Source organism: Diabrotica undecimpunctata, chromosome 9, assembly GCF_040954645.1.
Source record: "Diabrotica undecimpunctata isolate CICGRU chromosome 9, icDiaUnde3, whole genome shotgun sequence".
Taxonomy (NCBI): domain Eukaryota; kingdom Metazoa; phylum Arthropoda; class Insecta; order Coleoptera; family Chrysomelidae; genus Diabrotica; species Diabrotica undecimpunctata.
The window spans coordinates 75207663-75229282 of NC_092811.1; the positions used below are offsets into that span (position 1 = coordinate 75207663).

The 21620-nt window shown below is 34.1% G+C and overlaps 1 protein-coding gene across 1 annotated transcript in view; it reads left to right on the plus strand.

Moving 5' to 3' along the window:
* LOC140450152 (sensory neuron membrane protein 1-like) overlaps positions 1-21620 on the plus strand; it is a 436941-nt gene that overhangs the window by 180690 nt on the left and 234631 nt on the right. The window lies entirely within an intron of this gene.

Sequence of the window (21620 nt, forward strand, 5' to 3'; positions counted from 1 at the left end):
TCGAATTTATCATCATTTTTTTAGAAGATTCTTCTATCATTTGAGACGTTTCATCGAATCTTTTGGAAACATTCTCGAATTTTCCATCAATTATTTTAGTTAAAACGGCTTCGTCTGCTGACTGGAACTGGAATGTCTCTGGGTCTTCTCCATTCTTGTTGAGAACAGTCTTCAGTCGTTCTTGGAGTATCTTCTTGGACCCACTGCAGTCTTGATCGCGTTCTTCTAGCTGCTCACGCAACTGTTTTACTGAAAGTTCTACTAGCAGCATCTTTGGTCAGGCACACACGTACTTTCTAAAATGTTCAAAAGTCTTTTTCAAAAGTCACTGCTGAATTTATATTTAAATAAATCAATTAACCCCACACCTGACACCACTGTAGCGAGATTAAATAAAACGAGCGGTTCGAATTTATGTAAACATATTTATTTATAACTTTACAGTTCGGTAGTATCTTAACAACTAAACTCACTCCTAAAAACGTTACATATATATAACAAAGTTACTATGTTCTAGAATATTCTGGCGTTGTCCCACCTCTAATTCGCCTACGTGACCGGCTATTCTCTCTCGCACTCGATACATCGCGAATGTTTTCGAACAGTATTAGAGATGCAATGCAACCGTTACCTGGGCCATGCCAAAAGTATGTTCGTAACAATATATATATATATATATATATATATATATATATATATATATATATATATATATATATATATATATATATATAACTATTTTTCATCTCGAGCTTTCAATTGTGTTTTCAATTATTTTCAACAGCTGCTAAAAATACAAAATATCTTACAAAGTGGAACTAGAAAAAAAATTATACTAACTCACCAAATAAAATTAATTTTGTTAATAAATTGCTGCTAAACATATTTCAAAAAAATATTCTAAAAATTTTTTTTATCTAATAAATTTTTCTTAAATTTTGTAATATAATTTTGAAAAACTATTTTAACACAAAAACAATTGAATTTATAAATAATTTAGAATAGCGACCAACTACAAATAAGCCTCAATGTCATAAATGCCAACTTAAAATTTTCATTCTTGACAATTATATTGCCAAAAACTAAAATTTTGTTTAAAAATTCTTTTTTAAAAGAAGATTTATTCATCATTGATAGATGTCTGAAAAAATGTAACAAGTATATGGAAAATTAAATCAAAATGTGATATTTTACTTATTTTATAAATAAACTATAAAGAAATAATATAATTATAAATTTTGCTTAGAGTTTGAATTTCTGATCTTTTGTTTAAATTATTATCACGTTCGCTAATACAAACCATTTCTAGAAAAGACCTTTGGAATTTATTACTTTCACTACACAAAATTTTAATGTTATCAAAATTCATAATCGTCTCTGTCGGTTTTTTAATTCTACAATCACTTTTGTGGGAAATAATGCGATTTGACAGATTTCTTCCAGTCTCAGCAACATACCCAGCTTCACACTGAGTACAACTAATGCTGTATACTACATTTGTTTTATCTAATTTGTCTATAGGATACTTAGTTTTGGAATATAAAGATGAAATAATTTTGATGTTCTTTGTTGCTATTTTTATATTGTCAATAACCTTTAGTGTTTGTATTAATTTAGGTGTTAATGATGGTATAAAAGGTAGTGAATGATAATAGATGTTCTGATTGTTGGATACAATGTTCTGAGATTTAGCAAAAAATGGTGTTAAATTAAAATAAAAAAATTAAATTAAATTAAATTAAAAAAATTAAAATATTTTTTAACAATTCAAGATCTTCTTGTAGATAATCTGGATGAGAAAGCCTTAAAACACGTTCTTTTAATCCTGTTATAAGGTCCATTTTCCTTTTGTTTGGATGAAGAGTAATAGCTCATAAATCTATTACTACGCATGGGTTTTCGAACCATCGTCGTCATCAATTAATTTCTTATAAATACTGCAAATTTTCATTTTAAAATCAGTTGTAATTATATTTAAAAAAGTGCTGTTACTCTGTTAGTTGTGCCTTTAAAAGGGCCTTTTTAAAACGTACGTTCGGGAGTGACAACACCTAAGTGGCGCATTCAGTGGATTAGTGGGAGAGTTTCCAAAAGATCCTCGTAGTTTTCAAACGTTTACCCGCTACCGAACCCTAATCCAGGAAAAACTGCATCTGTTTAACCCACGGATTCCAGGCAAATTGGCACATAAACATATTTATGAAGAAAGCTGAAAAGAAACTGAAAGAAAAAAAGAAACTTATACCAAAAAGGAATGCATCCAAGCATCATCCTATTACTGTAAGCAAATTTCATCTTATTTCTAATTCTAATATCATTTCACAAGTATCATCATTTAAAATAAGCGATTCTCTTTCAACAATTTTTGAATCTAATATAGAATCTAGTGAAAATATTAAAACAGATTTACATTTAGTTGACAATAATTATATTTTTAAGTCCACAAATTTGTTTGAAATACCTTCTATAATTATTACACCAGCATCCATTTCAAATAATTCTAATATGGCACCCATTTTTGATGTTAATAAAGACCTTTCTATCGTACCAGAGTACGACGGTAATCCAAATGAACTTCACAATTTTATTGATGTTATTTCCATGCTTCTAAACCATTTCTGGGATCATACAAATCCCGAAAATTTTCAAAATTACATGCTTACCCTGTAGCGTTCTAAATTTTTTAACTACGAAATATTTATATGTTAAAAATTTCTAAAGACGCCCCTGTTTATCTGTTTGCAACAACGAAGTTAAAATAATCAATATAATATGTGTTATTTCGACAAATTTAAAATAGTTGTTTTGATTCAAGGCTAAATCCCCGGTTTTTCAAGACATTTTGTTGCGAGAACAGGTTATATTTGAAAAGGGTGGCCGAGATACAGAAAGATCGGCCGAGGGGAATTGAGGTTAGGTAAGAAGAGTTTTTTGAACGAGGGAGTCAAGCAAGAGATTTCAAACGAGAAGGACGTTTGGCGGATTTTGAATCCAGAGCCAATTTTCTTTTATGTGGATGTCTTAAGACCGGTTAAGATGATAATACTCTTTGCATAATGGCAGTTTAGAACAGGGTAATCATCATAAAATTTGTGCAGTACACCGGAACTGAAGAAATTTTGGAAAATGATTATATAGGATGTCCCACCAGCTTTGTTGTCGTTTGCCTGCTTGATCCAATCCCATCTACGTCAGATCTTCATTCCTGTGTAGGGAAATGGTTTCCTTTTTGTTTCAGTTGAGAGTTTTGTCCTTGCAGCTCCAATCCCAGAGATAGCAAGTTTCTCAAAGTTAAGTGGCAAAGTTTGTGAATTAAGGTAATAATTAACATTTTAATTTTTCCAAATTAAATAGACATTATTTTTGTTAATTGATAATTGCTTTCATAACAATTTAAAAATTGAAATATTTAACAATTTTAATTTGATTATTATATAGAAAAGATATTCCATATATAAGGTTAAATTTTAAGATATTTTCATAAACAAGAATATCCTTAATTTTTAAAGATTTTTGTAGCAATCTCCTTTGTAAACAGATAAGCACGTAAGTTTTTGAATAATTTTGTTATTATGTTATTTAGTATGCTTCTTGTGCAATCTGTATTTTTGATAACTGTTTGTTTGAGACAAAAATAAACGTTTGATTTGTTTCTCTGATTCATTTTTTTGTTTTTATTTAGAAAATTTCCTAACCCTTTATGTGTTTTTTATTTTAGGATATTTTTCCTAAATCCAGCAAGTTTGGGATTCTTCGAAGCGGCGTCCTTCCTTTAACATAGCTAGAAGCCCTTTCTTGTTGTCTTTGTTTCATTCATTGTGTAGCTGCCCCAAATCCGAACCCTTGTCGTTCACTTATCCACGACCCCAACTCTCCAATAACCCCCTGAGTGCCGATTGCACCAGTAACGATTGTTTTGCTTGCCCTATCTTCCCCCCATAGTTTCTGTCTCCAATTTTCTACCTCCATAATCTTACCCTAAGGTAGGCAATATATAATCGTTACAAAATAGCGCCCAACGTGGCTGGCATGTTTTAGATTTGCGACATTTGTATTGTCGTTACAAAATGTCGCCCAGCGTGTGGGGCCTTTGAATATTTCTACATTTATTTTAGATTCTAATTCCTTTTTCCCAACCCACTTATATGAAACCGTTTTTTAATAGTGCCCCAAGTGTCTCACAAACAGTAATTGTTAAATAATGTACCTGTATTAACTTATGCATTTGATGGATATTAACATGATATGTATTTTTGTTTTTTTTTTCTATGTAAGGTACTGTAGAAATATTTATATATGTATTTTGTGTATTTGGTAACGAAAGCAAATATTTGAGAATTAGTTCTTTAAATATGTATTTTGAATAATGTTTTAATATTGAAAAGAATTTTAAAAGTTAATAACAGTAACAAATAATACCGTTATTGTTGCATTTATCTTATATACTAAAACGCTAAGCCCTTTTCTTGTCCACCACTTTACTCAAAAACTATATTAGATAATTAAAATATTTTTTCGGAATATTATTAGTATTACGTATAAGATTGTCAAGATATACTTTTGGTACAAAAATTCACTTCCGGTTTTGAGATGACCGGAAGTTAAAATTTACTTTAAGTTTTAGACCCCACAATGTATACATGGATCGAAAGGTCTCGTCGAGACGAATCTAAATATGTACTTCCGGTTGCGATCCGACACCGGAAGTTACCCGAAACGCGCATAAAACGTCAAGATAGAGCAAATCTGACACCGGATTCGTGATCAGCATGCAAAATTAACTGCTAAATGATATCCATGTCGACATTTGATGAACTAAAAATTGCATTCAGAGACATTGTAACAAAAAACATTGTTTTCGACGAAATATTTCGTGATATTTAATACACTTTTTACTTGCATTATTATTGATGATTGTTATGTATATTCTTGCTTATATTGTTTGTATTGATCTCTTAATTTTTCTCGCAAAATAAAAATTTCATTTAAAAAACTCGATGTCGAGTTGGTCCGCTAGTTTTTAATTGATTTGACAGATTTTACAGAATAATCAGTTTTTGTAATTTTTTTGTTTGTTCGGTCATTTTGAGTAAATGTCTCTATTGTTGTGAGTGACCTTTTGCTTGAGCTGTGTAGTTGTGAAGTAGTGTTATGCATTTTGTCTTCTAATTAACCATCTTTGACGGCGTATTAAATGCCACAGGTTAGTTGAAGCTTGTGTACCAGAAGTAGTCATTGTGAGTCATTGAAAAGGTTCGACTAAGTTTAGTCTCAATAGTAGACTGTTTGTTTGTTGTGTATCCTTTCTTGTATCTGAATGACCACAAGTATAATATTTGTGATCAGGAGATGCTGTTTTAGTTTTGACTAGGAGCAGTCTCATTTAGTTTTTGGAACAAGAGTTGGTTTATTTTGGTGTTTATTTAGTGTAGCTCACTCAAAGGTCAAGTTTTCAATATTATTAGTATTTTGTCTTATGTAAAGTTTATGTTGCTTGTTAGTGTCCATGTTGTCCCATGTCGTTTAAAACCATTTTTTTTGTCTTTGTTAGTGGAAGTGTGAATTTTTAAGAGGCAGGTTAGAGACCTCATTTTTGTTTACCAACTGATTACTAAGTCAAGAGCAGAAGTCGCAGCAAACTGATTGAGTTTTGGATTACAGTACGCAGATGTGCAAGTGAGACTTACTATCAGGTGATAAATAGAAACGGTTGTTTCTTAAAATTGTCATATTTTCTACTAGTTGTTGAGTTTGACTTAGTTATTTTGTGTGTTTGCTTTCATTCAATTTTTGAAAAATGAAGTCTACTCAGGTTAATCATTTGAAATCAGGAGAGTTATCTTATGAGCTTTTCATAAGTGGTAAAAATGTCCCAAATAAGACAGTTGGTGATAAGAGAAAGATGTTAAGGGCTTTGTTGGCCAAGAAGGCCACTTCGTCTTCAAGTTTAGTCGATTTGGTTAAGAATGTAGTAGATCCTGAGAAGGAGTTGTGTGAGATTAAGTTAATTATGGAAGATTTATATAGTAGTGCTCAATCAATGAATGCACAATCAACTAAGGCTGATTTTGCTAGATTTGAGAAAAGGTCTACACATTTAGATACCAGATTAGAAAATTTCCCTATGAATGATGTTGAGGAAGATGTAAAAAAGTTTGTTAATGAGTGTAAAGATGATTTGTTGATGTTGAAGTGTGATGTTTTAGAAAAGGGATAAATATCTGATAAATTATACAAACCATCCACTAGAGGCCGAGTTTCAGCCCCTGTAGTTCCCAGTTGTACAGTCTCAGCCCCAATAATACAGGTTTCAACTCCTGTCATTATTTCTGATTTACATATTAAGTTTAATGGTGAAAGTAAAGCCCTTCTCACATTTTTAGAGAAAGTTAGAGATTCTGCTAGGTCTAGGAATATTTCCGAAGACATCCTGTTTCGTTCAGCCATTGAACTATTTGAAGGTAATGCTGCTATTTGGTATAGGAGTGTTAGAGATAAAATTAGTAGTTGGGATGAGTTGGTAGCCCTACTCAAATCTGCTTTTCTGCACCCAGATTATAATGATAATCTCTTTAATGAAATTAAAAGTAGAAAGCAAAAAAAGGAATGAATCCATAACTATTTATTCAGCAGTAATGGAAAACCTTTTTAAACGTTTGGAAACATACCCTAGTGAAGCCCAAAAAGTGAAAATAATATAAAAAAAATAATATATATATATATATATATATATATATATATATATAAAATAATATAAAAAATATTTTAGTGGACTATATTCCACTGATAGCCCTACAAGATTTTGCTACAGTAGAAATGTTAGTAGCGACTATAAAACGTTTAGAGCAGAATGTCTTGCCCTTGTTGCAGACTACTAAAGGTCTTGCAGGTATTTCAATTGATGATTCAGAAAAGCAAAAAGAACAAGTTCATATGGTGAATAATCAAAACAAGTAAGATAAAAGTGGAGTAGTTAACAGATAGGACAGAGAAAATAATTCTTCTAGGAGACCCAATCCCAAATATATGTATGAAAATGATAGACCCAGTCCACCAGAAAATACTGAAGTAAGAAATCAGTCCTTTTCATCTCCACCCCCAATGATGCAATCTTTCTCACCCTCACCCCCAATGATGCAATCTTTTCATCCCCACCTCCATTAATGCAGTCTACCCCTTATCAAGCTCCCAGAAATTCGAAAAAGATTATTTGTTTTAATTGTAATAGGCCAGGTCATATTTCCCGTGACTGTAGAAGCAAGTCAGTATCTTGTTATCGTTGTGGTTATAAAGGTGTGACCATATCTTTTTGTCCTAAGTGTTGTATTTCGAATAGGTCTAAGACCAATAGACCTTACAGGCCATCATTGAACCCAATTTTTGAAAAGAAAGATTTTGATAGTCGTCCTCATGTTAGTATTTCCATTTTCTCTAGAAACTTTGTAGTTCTTTTAGACAGTGGTTGCTCTACATCCGTTGTAGGTGCCGCTGGAGTTGAATTTCTAAATTTCCAAGAAATTAAATATAATCCCACATCTACTAAGCATGTCCGCTTAGCAGATGGTTCCAATAAATCAGTTGTTAGTACCATTGATCTTCCAATAGAGGCTGATGGTATTTGTCATATGGTGAAATTTTTTGTAGTACCTTCTGGCCCTTACAATTTCATTTTGGGAAATAATTTCATGCAGCAGTTCTCATTGTTATTAAACTAGGAGGATGGAACATGGCATTCTTCCCAAAGGAAGAATAAAATAGAAACTTTGTATTCCGTAGACTTATTGTCTACTTCTGAGAAAAATATGGCAAAGTCAATGGTAGAATCTTTTGGAGAAGTCTCTAGTTCTAAATATATTGAAAGAACCAACAAGATAGAAATGGTTATTGACACAGGTGATGCTAAACCATTTAAGAAAAGACAATATCCTTTGTCCCCATACATGAATAAAATTCTACATGAAGAGTTAGATGAAATGTTACGATTCTTCTTCAAGTGCCATCTTCGTTCCGAAGGTTGGCGATCATCAGGGCTATACGTATTTTCGAAACTGCTGACCGAAACAATTCGTTGCTGCTACAGCTATACCATTCCCGTAGATTCTTTAGCCAGGAGTTTCGTCTTCTTCCTATGGACCTTTTTCCTGCTATTTTCCCTTGCATAATTATTCGAAGCAGTTCATATCTTTCGCCTCTTGTAATGTGTCCCAAGTATTGCAGTTTTCGTTTTTTGATCGTAAATATGACTTCCTTTTCTTTATTCATTCTTCTCAAGACCTCGACATTTGTGACTCTCTCGGTCCATGATATTCTCAGGATTCTGCGATACATCCACAGTTCAAATGCCTCTAATTTTTTGGTATTAATCTTTTTCAACGTCCATGACTCCATTCCGTAGAACAGCACAGAAAGTACGTAACATCTCATCAGGCGAAGTTTCATTTCAAGGCTCAAATCTCTTCCGCAGAACACTCTCTTCATTTTAGTGAATATGGATCTGGCTTTTTCTATTCTTATTTTGATTTCTGCTGAGCTATCGTTGTCTTCATTTATAAAAGTGCCTAAATATTTGTATTTGCTAACTCGATCGATAATTTCATTGTGTAAATATAAATTTTGAACATTTTGTGTTGATTTCGATATTACCATAAATTTAGTTTTCTTTATGTTCAAAGATAGTCCATATTCTTCGCTGCAGTCTGCTATCTTATTCACCAATGTCTGTAGCACTTCAAGTGTTTCTGCGATCAGAACGGTGTCGTCGGCAATTCTCAGATTGTTTAATCTAACACCATTTATTTTAATACCTACGGATTGCTCAGAGAGTGTTCTATTCATTACGTCTTCGGAATAGAGATTAAACAGGGTTGGTGACAGTATACACCCTTGTCTCACACCTCGCTTTATTTCAATTTCTTCAGTGGTATTATTCTCTACTCTCACTACTGCTTTCTGATTGTAGTACATATTTGCTATTAGTCGGATGTCTCGTTTATCTAAATTCTTTTCTGTCAGGAGTCTGATTAGGTGATCATGCCGCACTTTATCAAAGGCCTTGTTGTAATCTATGAAACACATGAATACATCTTGATTTATGTCAAGACATCTTTGAGACATAACGTTCAGTGCAAACAACGCCTCTCTTGTTCCAAGTCCATTTCGGAATCCAAACTGGGTATTATTGATGTCCATTTCCAGTTTTCTGTGTACTCTAGAGTGTATAATTTTCAGAAATATTTTCAGTACATGGCTCATCAGACTGATTGTACGGTAATCACTGCATTGTTTGGCATTTATCTTTTTTGGTATAGTAACAAAGGTGGATTAAAGCCATTCTTGTGGTATTTTTCCTGATGTATAAATGCTATTGAAAAGTTTAACTAAAATGTGAATCGAGTCTTTTTCTATTAGTTTAAGGATTTTCGTTGGTATTTCATCTGGACCTGGGGCTTTACCATTTTTCATTCTTTTTAGTGCGTACATTACTTCTTCTTCCGTTATTTCTGGACCTTCGTCTCCTTGTATGTTACTTAGCTCAGATTGTTGTCTATCATCTGCAAAGAGTTCTTCAATATAGTTTTTCCATGTCTTCAACTGTTCTTCTAGTTCTGTTATTATGTTTCCGTTGACATTATACAGGGTATTTGGCTGCTTACGTTTTTGTGTACCTGCAAGTTCTTTCACTTTTTTATGTACATTAAAAATATCATGTTTTGCCTGCAATTGCTCTATTTCTTCATATTTTCTTTTATAAAAATCTTCTTTTGCTATTCTGATTTATATTTTGATTTCTTTCTGTATTTGTTTATACCTTTGTTCGTTTTTTCCTTTCATTATTCTCCGATTGTCCATGAGAAGAAGGATCTTATTAGTCATCCACCTTTGCTTTATTTTTGGTTTTTCTTTAGTCAGAATTTTCTTCACAGGACCTGTTATCGCCATTTTTACGTTTTGCCATTTTTTATCTATGTTGTTCGTTGGCTGAGATGTTTCTTTTTCATGAAGTATTTTGAGATTATTATTAATACATTTTTGCAGTTTCTCCTTTACCACCAGGTTACATAAATGACTGACGTCTATCTGATTTGCTCTTCTTTTCTGCTCCAATCTTTTTAGTTTAATACTCATTTGCGCTATTAGAGGGTTATGGTCTGAAAAGACATCTGCGCCTGGGTAAGCTTTAACGGATTTTAAGGAGTTTCTGTATAAAATTGTCCTGGGGTGATTTCCACGTATAAAGTCTTCTCTTTGGTAAGTTGAAGAATGTATTAGATGCAATCATGTTATTCTCCTGGCAGAATTGAAGTAGTCTGTCACCTCGTTCATTTCTTTTGCCGAGTCCGTATTCTCCTACATGTTTTCCACTTTTTCCTTTACCAATTTTTAAGTTAAAATCACCTAGAATTACGGGAATGTCTCGTGGTTTCGTCGATTTTAATACTTGATTGATTTCTTCGTAGAATTGTTCAATTTCGTCCTCGGATTTATCTGCAGTAGGTGCATAGATCTGTATGATATTTAGTTTACTTGTGTTTGTTTGTAATTGAAGAAATAAGAGCCGATCTGATACTGGAGTAAAATTAATGACCGACTGCATCATAGACTTAGATACGAAAACTGCTACGCCATGTCTGTGTTGGGTACTACTGTTTCCGGAGTAATATACCATGCCATTTGTTGTCGAAAAACTGCCAGAATTTGGCCACCTTGCTTCACTAATGCCTAGAATGTCGACATTTAATCTTTGCATTTCTTGTATTATATTATGCATTTTGCCTGGATCATACATACTCCTAACATTCCATGTACCAATTTTTAATACTCTCTTGGGTGTTTTTCTATTTTTTTTTAGGAGTGGTATTTAGTACTTCACGGGGATTTTGCTGGTTGACGACCCGAATGTTACGATTAGGAGTAATCAAACCAGCACAATCCCCATTGTCAAGTCCAGTGTTGTTAGTTAAAAAGAAGTCAGAAGAGTATAGGTTTTGTTTCGATGGTCGTTCATTGAATGAAGTTACAGTTCATGATAGTTATACCTTGCCCCAGATAGATAGAATTTTGTCATTGCTTAGAGGAGCTAAATGCATTAGCTCTATAGATTTGAGAAAAGCATTTTGGCAGATCCTACTTCATATTGACTCAAGAAAAAAGACAGCCTTCAATGTTTCTGGTAGAGGTTCTTTTCAGTTCACTTCTGTTCCCTATGGTTTGTGCAATAGTGCACAGATTCAACAAAGACTTGTTGATGCTATTTTTTGACCTGAATTCGAGCCCTATATATTTTGTTATTTGGATGACATTATAGTATGTACTCCAACATTTGAGAAACACATTGAGTTGTTAAAGATAATTAAAGAGAAGCTTAAGGAAGCGAACTTGACCATCAATGTTGAAAAGTGTGATTTTTTTAAGTCACAGTTAAAGTATCTTGACTATGTAGTTGGTAATAATTCTTTAAAGGCAGATCCAGAAAAAATTCTTGCAATGGTCAATTATCCTAGACCAACTAATTCCACTGAAATTAAAAGATTTATCGGTATGTGTTCTTGGTACAGTCGTTTTATTAAAGATTTTTCCAGTTTAGCCTCCCCTATAAATGATCTTCTTAAAGGTCATCGCAGAAAGAAACAGCCTGTAGTATGGACAAGTAAAGCTGAACAAGCTTTTTTGAAAATTAAAGAACTTCTAATTTCTGCCCCTATTTTAGCCCAGCCCAATTTTGATCTTTCCTTTGTTGTCCAATGTGATGCATCTGACACCGGTCTTGGTGGTGTTTTAACACAAACTATAGATGGTGAAGAAAAGGTTATAGCATATGTTAGTAGATCTCTTTCCAGAGCTGAAAGAAATTACTCAGTTACAGAGAGAGAATGTCTTGCTGTGATTTTCGCTATTGAGAAATTTCGAGGTTACATAGAGGGAGTCAAGTTTTCGGTCATTACTGACCACCATCCACTTCTTTGGTTAAATAAATTGTCCAATCCTACTGGTAAATTAGCCAGATGGGCCATGCGCCTAAGACAGCATACTTTTGATTTGATCCATGGAAAAGGAAAATCCCATTTAGTCCCTGATACTCTATCTCGAGCTCACACCAATGATCCAGTAGAAACTACCAAAGAGATTTGTTATTTAGAAGTTGATGTAGATAGAATAGGCCCTTGGTTTGATAATTTGAGATCAAAGATTCTCCGGTCCCCCCTTGATTTTCCACAGTGGAAGGTGGAGAATGATTTTGTTTATAAGTTTGTCCCGACCACCAATTCTTTTAAGACTAATGGTATAGAGTGGAAAATTCTTGTGCCCAAACCACAAAGGTTTGAAGTTATGCAGTCTTGTCATGAGCCACCTACGTGTGCTCACTTTGGATTTTCCAAAACCTTGTCCCGTATTCAAGAAAGATATTATTGGCCCCAGATGCGTGTTGATGTGCTTAAGTTTGTCAGGTCATGTAAAGTTTGTGGTGCTCGGAAGACACCAAATTATGCTCCATTAGGTAAAATTTTGTAGCAATACCAAAAACAGTATATGCCAAATATTGTTCAGACTATAGGACAATATCACTAATAAGCCATACCCTCAAAATATTTCTAAAGGTGATTCATGGAAGATTATATAGAAAACTAGAAGCTGATATGGATGATACTCAGTTTGGGTTCCGCAAGGGACTGGGAACGAGAGAGGCATTGTTTGCTTTTAATGTCCTCTCTCAAAGATGCTTAGATATGAACCTAGATATTTATTCCTGTTTCATCGACTTCGAGAAGGCATTCGACAGGGTCCGACATGAAAAACTAATAGATGTACTGAGAAACAAAGATATAGACAGACGAGACTTACGAATCATTATCAATCTGTATTGGAATCAAAAGGCCAATATAAAGATAGAAGAGCAAAAGTCCGAAAATATAGATATAAAGAGAGGAGTAAGACGGGGCTGTGTTCTGTCACCATTACTGTTTAACGTGTACAGTGAAGCCATATTCCAGGAAGCGATAGCGGATCTGGGTGATGGAATCTCTGTAAACGGAAGAATAGTAAATAACATAAGATTCGCTGATGACACCGTTATAATGGCAGACACCGTGGAATCGCTACAAGAGTTGGTAAATAGAATTAACGATTATTGCATTAGATACGGACTAAAAATAAATAAGAGAAAAACTAAATTTATGATTGTCTCAAAAACGCAACATGGAAATGAAAGATTAATGATAGAGCAAACCCAAATAGAAAAAGTAGAGACATACAAATATCTGGGAACCTGGGTTGATGACAAAAATGACCAAAGCAGAGAAATCAAAGTCCGAATTGAAACTGCAAGGCAAGCATTTGTGAAAATAAAGACAATGCTTACCAACAGAGACCTTCAGTTGCATCTCAGATTGAGGGCTCTAAGATGTTACATATTTTTTATCTTACTATACGGAATAAAAGCTTGGACATTGAAGAAACAACACATAAGAAAAATAAAAGCGTTCGAAATGTGGTGTTACAGAAGAATATTAAAAATTCAGTGGGTTCAAAGGATTACCAATGCTGAGGTACTACGACGTCTAAATAAGGAGTTAGAAATTATGAACAGCATAAAAAGAAGAAAACTAGAGTATTTGGGTCACATAACCAGAGGAGAAAAATATGAGCTGCTGAGAATTATTATGCAAGGAAGGATCCAAGGAAGAAGAAGCATAGGAAGAAGACGCATCTCCTGGCTGAAGAACCTTAGAGAATGGTTTAACTGTAGTTCACTACAACTTTTCAGAGCAGCAGCCAACAAAGTGACCATAGCCGTTATGATATCCAACCTCCGATAGAAGATGGAACTTTAAGAAGAAGAAGGTAAAATGGGTAAGCAGAGAGAGGCCAAGTTTCCTTGGCAGATAGTTGCTATAGATCTGATAGGTCCTTTTGTTCGTTCAAAGAAAGGTTATACGTTGTTATTAGTAGTTGCTGATTGGTTTAGTAAATATACGTTAGTCCAACCTTTAAGAAAGGCCACGGCTAAGAATATTGTTGAGTTTTTAGAAAATTATGTTTTCCTAATGTTTGGTGTTCCTCAATATGTGATTTGTGATAATGCCTCAAACCTGAACAATCCTCTCTTAATTGAGCTCTGTAATAGGTATAATGTTCAGAAAGTATGGTTTAGCCCAGTATATGCACCTCGGTGTAATTTTGTGGAGAGGAACAATAGAACCATTGGTACAGCAATACGTACATATGTGAAAGACCATGTAGATTGGGACAATAATTTAGCAAAGATCAGACAAGCTATAAACACCGCAAAGCATGAAGTGACTGGATATACTCCAGCTTTCTTGAATTATGGCCGTCATGTTCCTTTAAGTGGAAACTATTGTGGTGTTGATCACAAGGATCAACAGAACCAAGATATTGAGATAATTCCAGGTGACCGTAACATGTAAGCTTCAGAAGTTAAAGGTCTAGATAAAGGTTAAGGCTAATCTTCGAAAAGGATATGAACGTAACGCTAGCAGTTACAACTTACGTAGAAGAGAAGTCCAATTTCAAGTGGGCGATAGAGTTTGGAAAAGAAATAAGGTTTTGTCTTGTGCTGTCACCAAGTTTATGTCCAAACTAGCACCGAAGTATATTGAAGCAACCATCAAGGAAAAATTGTCACCAGTGGTTTATCGTTTGTCAGATTTAAATGGTTCTGATCTTGGTAAGTGGCATGTTAAAGATTTAAAGCCATTTGTGTCAGATGAGGACAATATGTCATCCTTAAGTATTTAGTTCATCCTATCCCATGTCATTGTTTTCGAGTTTGTATGTTGATTTGATTTCATCCCTTTGGAATATTGTTTCACTTTTGATAATTTTAGTACAGGTAACCTATTTTGATTGGAGACATATGTGAGAATCATATTTTGTCATATGTAGGTATATAGATTTAGGGTCTATATTATATTTTTTTTGTGGAACCGTTGCCGAATTCCTTGTTTTCCTAGGCGTATAGTAGAGATTAGTAGACGACTACCTACAGTTTAAGTAAAGTCATAAATTTCAGTCTACTCGACTTTACAGAGTCTGGCGATCGATGGCATGCTAGCCCATTCTTTATAACTAACTTTGTTTTTGTTGTTTAATCCCATGCTAGCCATCATCTAAAATATATTATTAAGAAGTCTCGACTCGCTTAAGAGGTCATCTTCTGATTTTGTTTTTTTTTGCCTTTATCAAAAACTGGATAAGATTATCCGAGTTTTTTCTTTTAAGAAGGGTTATTGTAGCATTTTGAATTTTTTTAACTACGAAATATTTTTATGTTAAAAATTTCTAAAGACGCCTCTGTTTGTCTGTTTGCAACGAAGTTAAAATAATCAACATAATATGTGTTATTTCGACAAATTTAAAATAGTTGTTTTGATTCAAGGCTAAATCCCCGGTCTGTCAAGACATTTTGTTGCGAGAACAGGTTATATTTGAAGAGATACAAAGGCCGAGATACAAAAAGATCGGCCGAGGGGAATTGAGGTCAGGTAGGAAGAGTTTTTTGAACGAGGGAGTCAAGCAAGATATTTCAAACGAGAAGGACGTTTTGCCGGTTTTGGAATCCAGAGCCAATTTTCTTTGTGTGGATGTCTTAAGACCGGTTAAGATGATAATACTCTTTGCATAATGGCAGTTTAGAATAGTAATCATCATAAGATTTGTGCAGTACACCGGAACTGAAGAAATTTTGGAAAATGATTATATCGGATGTCCCACCAGCTTTGTTGCCGTTTGCCTGCTTGATCCAACCCCATCTACGTCAGATCTTCATTCCTGCGTAGGGAAATGGTTTCCTTTTTGTCCCAGTTGAGAGTTTTGTCCTTGCAGCTCCAATCCCAGAGATAGCAAGTTTCTCAAAGCTAAGTGGCAAAGTTTGTGAATTAAGGTAACAATTAACATTTTAATTTATCCAAATTAAATAGACATTATTTTTGTTAATTGATTGATTTGTTGATTGCCTTTATAACAATTTAAAAAGTGTAATATTTAACAATTTTAATTTAATTATTATATAGAAAAGATATTCCATATATAAGGTTAAATTTTAAGATATTTTCATAAACAAGGATATCCTTAATTTTTAATAATCTAATTTAGCCACATTAATAAATAACCTAGGAACCATTTCGAAGATTTTTGTAGCAATCTCCTTTGTAAACAGATAAGCACGTAAGTTTTTGTTAATTTTGTTATTATGTTATTTAGTATGCTTCTTGTGCAATCTGTATTTTTGATAACTGTTTATTTGAGACAAAAATAAACGTTTGATTTGTTTCTCTGATCCATTTTTTTGTTTTTATTTTATTTATGTGTTTTTTATTTTAGGATATTTTTCCTAAATCCAGCAAGTTTAGGATTCTTCGAAGCGGCGTCCTTCCTTTAACATAGCTAGAAGCCCTTTCTTGTTGTCTTAATTGCCCAGTTGACCAGAAGATTTACGTAAGTAACCCCTTTGTTTCATTCATTGTGTAGATACCCCAATCCAACCCCCTTGTCATTTACTTACCCAGGACCCCAGCTCTCCAAACAAACCCTGAGTGCCGTTCGCATACGTTTCGATTTATTTTGCTTGCCCTATCTTCGCCCCCACAGTGTCTGTCCCCAATTTTCTACCCCCATAATCTTACCCTAAGGTAGGCAATATATAATCGTTACAACCCGAGAAATTATAAACAAAATTAAAGAAAGAGCCAGAGAAATTATTTCTGTATACGGCTGTAAAGACTGGTCGTTAATAAAATCAATTCTTGTCCAAAATTTTGCAGACCAACGTAACGAAAACTCATTAACTAGAGATTTAGTCAATCTTCATCGAGCTCCAAACGAAAACCCTCATCAATTTTATGAAAAAATTATGAGTCTTTTAAATGCTATTTCAAATCATATTGAATTACACACAGAAAACGAGGAAGTTAAAAGAAGTAAAAAAGAATTTTTTCAACAACAAGCTCAAACCACATTTTTGTCAGGCCTAAGAGAAACCCTGGGATCAATAATTCGATCCATGCGACCACCGAATCTCGCTCTTGCTATCCAATATATTCAAAAAGAAAATACCATTAGATATTTCCAAAAAACTCATAATTATTCCTTATTATCTTCTAATAAACCACCTGCGACTTCACAAACACAGAGATCCAATTTAACTCATACTCCCGCTCCCGCAGCCTGAGGTGCCCAAGCGACAATGGCGACAGACATTCTTTCAGCCAAATCAAATACCTTTACAACAACAACCATTCAACAATAGTCCAAGAGGGACATTTCAATCCCCTAGATTCCAACTTCGTCGCATGTGTAAACAAAAAGAATTACTAAGAATAATCAAAGAGAGGAAAATGCAATACTTGGGTCATGTGCTGAGAGGCAAAAGATATGAATTACTTCAAGTTATACTGGAAGAAAAAGTACAGGGCAAAAGATCAGTAGGAAGACGCCAGAACTCGTGGCTGAAAGACCTGAGGAGATGGTTCGACCGCTCATCCGCAGAGATCTTTCGCGCAGCAGTTTCCAAAACTACAATTGCCATTTGGATCGCCAACCTTCGAAAGGAGACGGCGCAATGAGACGAAGAAGATTCCAACAAAATCATCAAATAACTCCATATGCACAAAATTCATCAACCATTCATCATTCAATCAACCCAATTTTCATAAACCAGTTCCATCTCAATCATATAAGCCAACACCTATGAGTGTATCTACAAGCTAAACCGGCTTTAATAGACCCCAATCTCAAAGAAACTTTCGCGTTCAACAAACAGCCAGCCCCCGATCCACCGTAGAAGAACTCTTTAATATCGAACAAGATGAAAATAATTACAATGAAGGTATAGACAATGACACATACCCAGATTACCCTTATTATGAACAAGAAAGCCAAGAATATGAGAAAGATGTAAATTTTCAAACGTTTTAAGACAAAAAAGAAGAAACGTGGTAGAATTGCATTCTTATGCTGACAAAAGAGAGCTTCCTTACATTTAAATTCAAAATCTCCCTCTTAAACTTCCTATTGATACAGGAGCCACTAAATCTTTCCGTAATCCTGATATAGCCAATAAATTCTACAAGAATAATATTAAATATGAACCATTTATCGTTACATCACTTTTCCAGAATCATTCCCAAGATTATTGTGTAGAAATTCCAATTTTTCCCGAATTCAACTCCGATATTAACCTAAAATTTTATCTTTTTAAATTTCACAAGACATTTGACGGTCTTATCGGCCTCGATAATCTTAAACTTCTAAAAGCAAATCTCGATTTTACCCAAGCTACTCTTACTATAGAGCATTCTATTCTTCCTATTTATTACTATGTCACAAACAAAGCCCAATTCTATACAGTCCAGCTAGAGCCCCAATCAATTACCGAAGTCCGATTGCCAGTAAAGGAAACATCAGGTACAATCGTTATCCCAAGGCAAGAAGTCTAAGGTGCCATCCTAAGAGAAACTTGGAAATACATCCAAGTAGCATTAACTGATCCCATCAAAAGTCAACCCATAAATCTCGAAGAATATCATATATATATATATATATATATATATATATATATATATATATATATATATATACGTCATATGACGTGTATATCAGACATATGTCATATCTACCGAAGACAGTAATCTAAGAGATGTCGATTCTTTCCTTCGAACCGATCATCTTAATACAGAAGAAGAATCTCACCTAAGACGACTGTGCATGAAGTTTGCAGATATATTTCATCATTCAGATGATCCTTTAACATTTACTAACCAAATAAAGCGCCATATACGAACCAAAGACGAAGTTCCAGTTTATACCAAGTCGTATCGGTATCCACACATCCATAAAGAAGAAGTACGTAATCACTTCGATGCTCGATCAAGGTCTCATTAGACCGAGTCAATCACCCTGGTCATCCCCAATCTGGGTCGTTTCAAAGAAACCAGATGCCTCAGGGAAAATTAAATGGAGAATAGTTGTCGACTACCGGAAGGTGAACGAAAAAACCATCGATGACCGATATCCAATTCCAAATATAACAGACATTCTGGACAAAATAGGACGCTGCCAATACTTTTCAACCCTAGATCTAGCCAGCGGATTCCATCAAATTGAAATGGCCGCAGAAGATATCCAGAAGACTGCATTTAACGTTGAAAATGGCCACTATGAATACCTGAGAATACCGTTCGGACTCAAAAATGCACCCTAAACATTTCAGAGAGAGTAATGGAGAACGTACTAAAAGTATTTATAGGAGAAATATGTCTGGTCTACATGGACGACATTATTGTATTTTTAACTTCTGTTCAAGAACACATAATAAATCTTAAGAAGATTTTTGAAAGATTAAGAGAAACAAGATTTAAGATACAAGTTGACAAATGTGAATTCCTTAAGAAAGAAGTCGATTTTCTAGGCCACATAGTAACTTGCGAGGGAATTAAACTAAACTCGTCTAAGATTAGAGCCATCATAGACTATCCTATACCAAAAACAGCAAAAGAAATTAAAGGATTTTTAATATTACTTGGTTACTATAGAAAATTCATAAAGGACTTTGCCAAAATTGCAAAACCACTTACCATATGGTTGTGTACCAAAACCAAAAGGATGCAAAAAGTGAACACACCGAAGAATTCTTACACTGTATCAAAACCTGTAAAAGCTTATTAATTAAAGAACCACTTCTGCAATATCCAGACTTCACTAAACCCTTCAACCTTACGACTGATGCAAGAAACTTCACTATAGGAGCCATCCTATTACAAGGTCCAGTAGGAAACGATAAACCCATCGCCTATGCATCCAGAACTTTAAATGAAACTGAACTGAAATATTTTACTCTCGAAAAGGAGATGTTAGAAATTGTGTGGGCTACTAAATACTTCCGCCCATACCTTTTCGGACGAAAATTCAAAATTTTATCCGACCATCGACCACTTCAATGGCTATTTTCACTTAAAGATCCAAACTCAAAACTTTTCAGATGGACATTAAAGCTGGAGGAATTTGACTACGAAGTAATATATAAAAAAGGCAAATCCAACACCAATGCAGATGCTTTACCCCGTGTCGAAATTCACACGAAAGAATTAAACAGTGTAGATGAGAATATGGAGAAATAATGAAACTCCTCTCAAAAGAAGATAAAGATAATATATATATGATTAATCACCCCAGTTCCTTATACGATCTAGAAGAATTTCTAACCGACCAAGCCGAAGAGTCTCAACAAATTTTGAATCAATCAACCCCTTTAGGCAACTTAGACAAAATTATCAAAAAAAAATCAAACTGCAGTGTTAACTCCCGAAGAAATGAAGATAATAGACGAAATCCTACATGAAGATAGCAAACAGCAAAAATCTAAAGCTCAGCCATCAAATTCCCAATACTTACAAGAAGAGAACGATACAGATGTAACCAAACATTCCACGGCAGAAAATCCAATAATGGGAATTTCAATTAGCGAGAAACCACTAAATTGTTACAATAATCAAATAATTTTCAAAATAGTAAATTACAACCCGGTGAAACCAATCACAGAGCAGTGTTTTCTAACAAAGAAGAGAATGTACGTCCAATTGGGAAAAACGATCTTCACAACGACATTTTCCAGTTTTTCGAGAACTATATAGATCCGAAAAAGAAATATCCATTCTGTTCGAGAATGACGAACTCTACAAATCCCTATACAATATTCTACGAGACACTTTTAAAAATTCCGCATTCGACCTTGTCAAATGCAACAGTCTCCTAGAAGATATAAACAGCACAGAGAGACAAAAAGAAATTATAGAGAACTACCATCAAGGGAAGACTAACCACAGAGGAATTAACGAAACCGAAGCTCAAATAAGAAAACGCTACTACTGGCCTACGCTAAAGAAAGATATCGAAGAAGTTATCAACCTTTGTGATACTTGCCAAGCTAACAAGTATGACAGAAATCCAATTAAGCCGAAATTTATGGTAACACCAACTCCAACGAAACCGTTAGAAATCATTCATATGGACACATTCCAAGCTAACGGAAAAATTCCGTACAATAATTGATGCATTCTCGAAATATGGCCAAGCATATCCCATAGAAGGATCCAACGCAATAAATGTCCTTAATGCCTTCATGCTCTTTATAACCCACCATGGACTCCCACACATGATAATCGCAGATAGTGGAACCGAATTCAAGAACGGCGTTGTTAAGGAATTTGTCGATACACACAAAATTTTGATTCACTACACAACACCAGATAATCCACAATCGAACGGAATGATAGAACGTTTTCACTCTACAATTTTGGAACACCTACGAATACTTAGAGAAAAAAGGAAGACTCTGGGTATTAAAGAACATATGTTATATGCTATTTTAGGATACAACAATTCAATTCATTCATTAACTAAACAAAAGACAATCGAAATTCTAAATGGTCATATCGATCCTCAGGATCCATTTGACATCGATATTAACGGAGTCCTAATAAATAACTATACACAGAGCCACATATTAAAGACAGAAGAAATCTACAGTGAAATAAACAAAAAGCTACAAGACACCAAACAGAAAAATATTGAAAAAATAAATCAAAAAAGACAAATACATAACT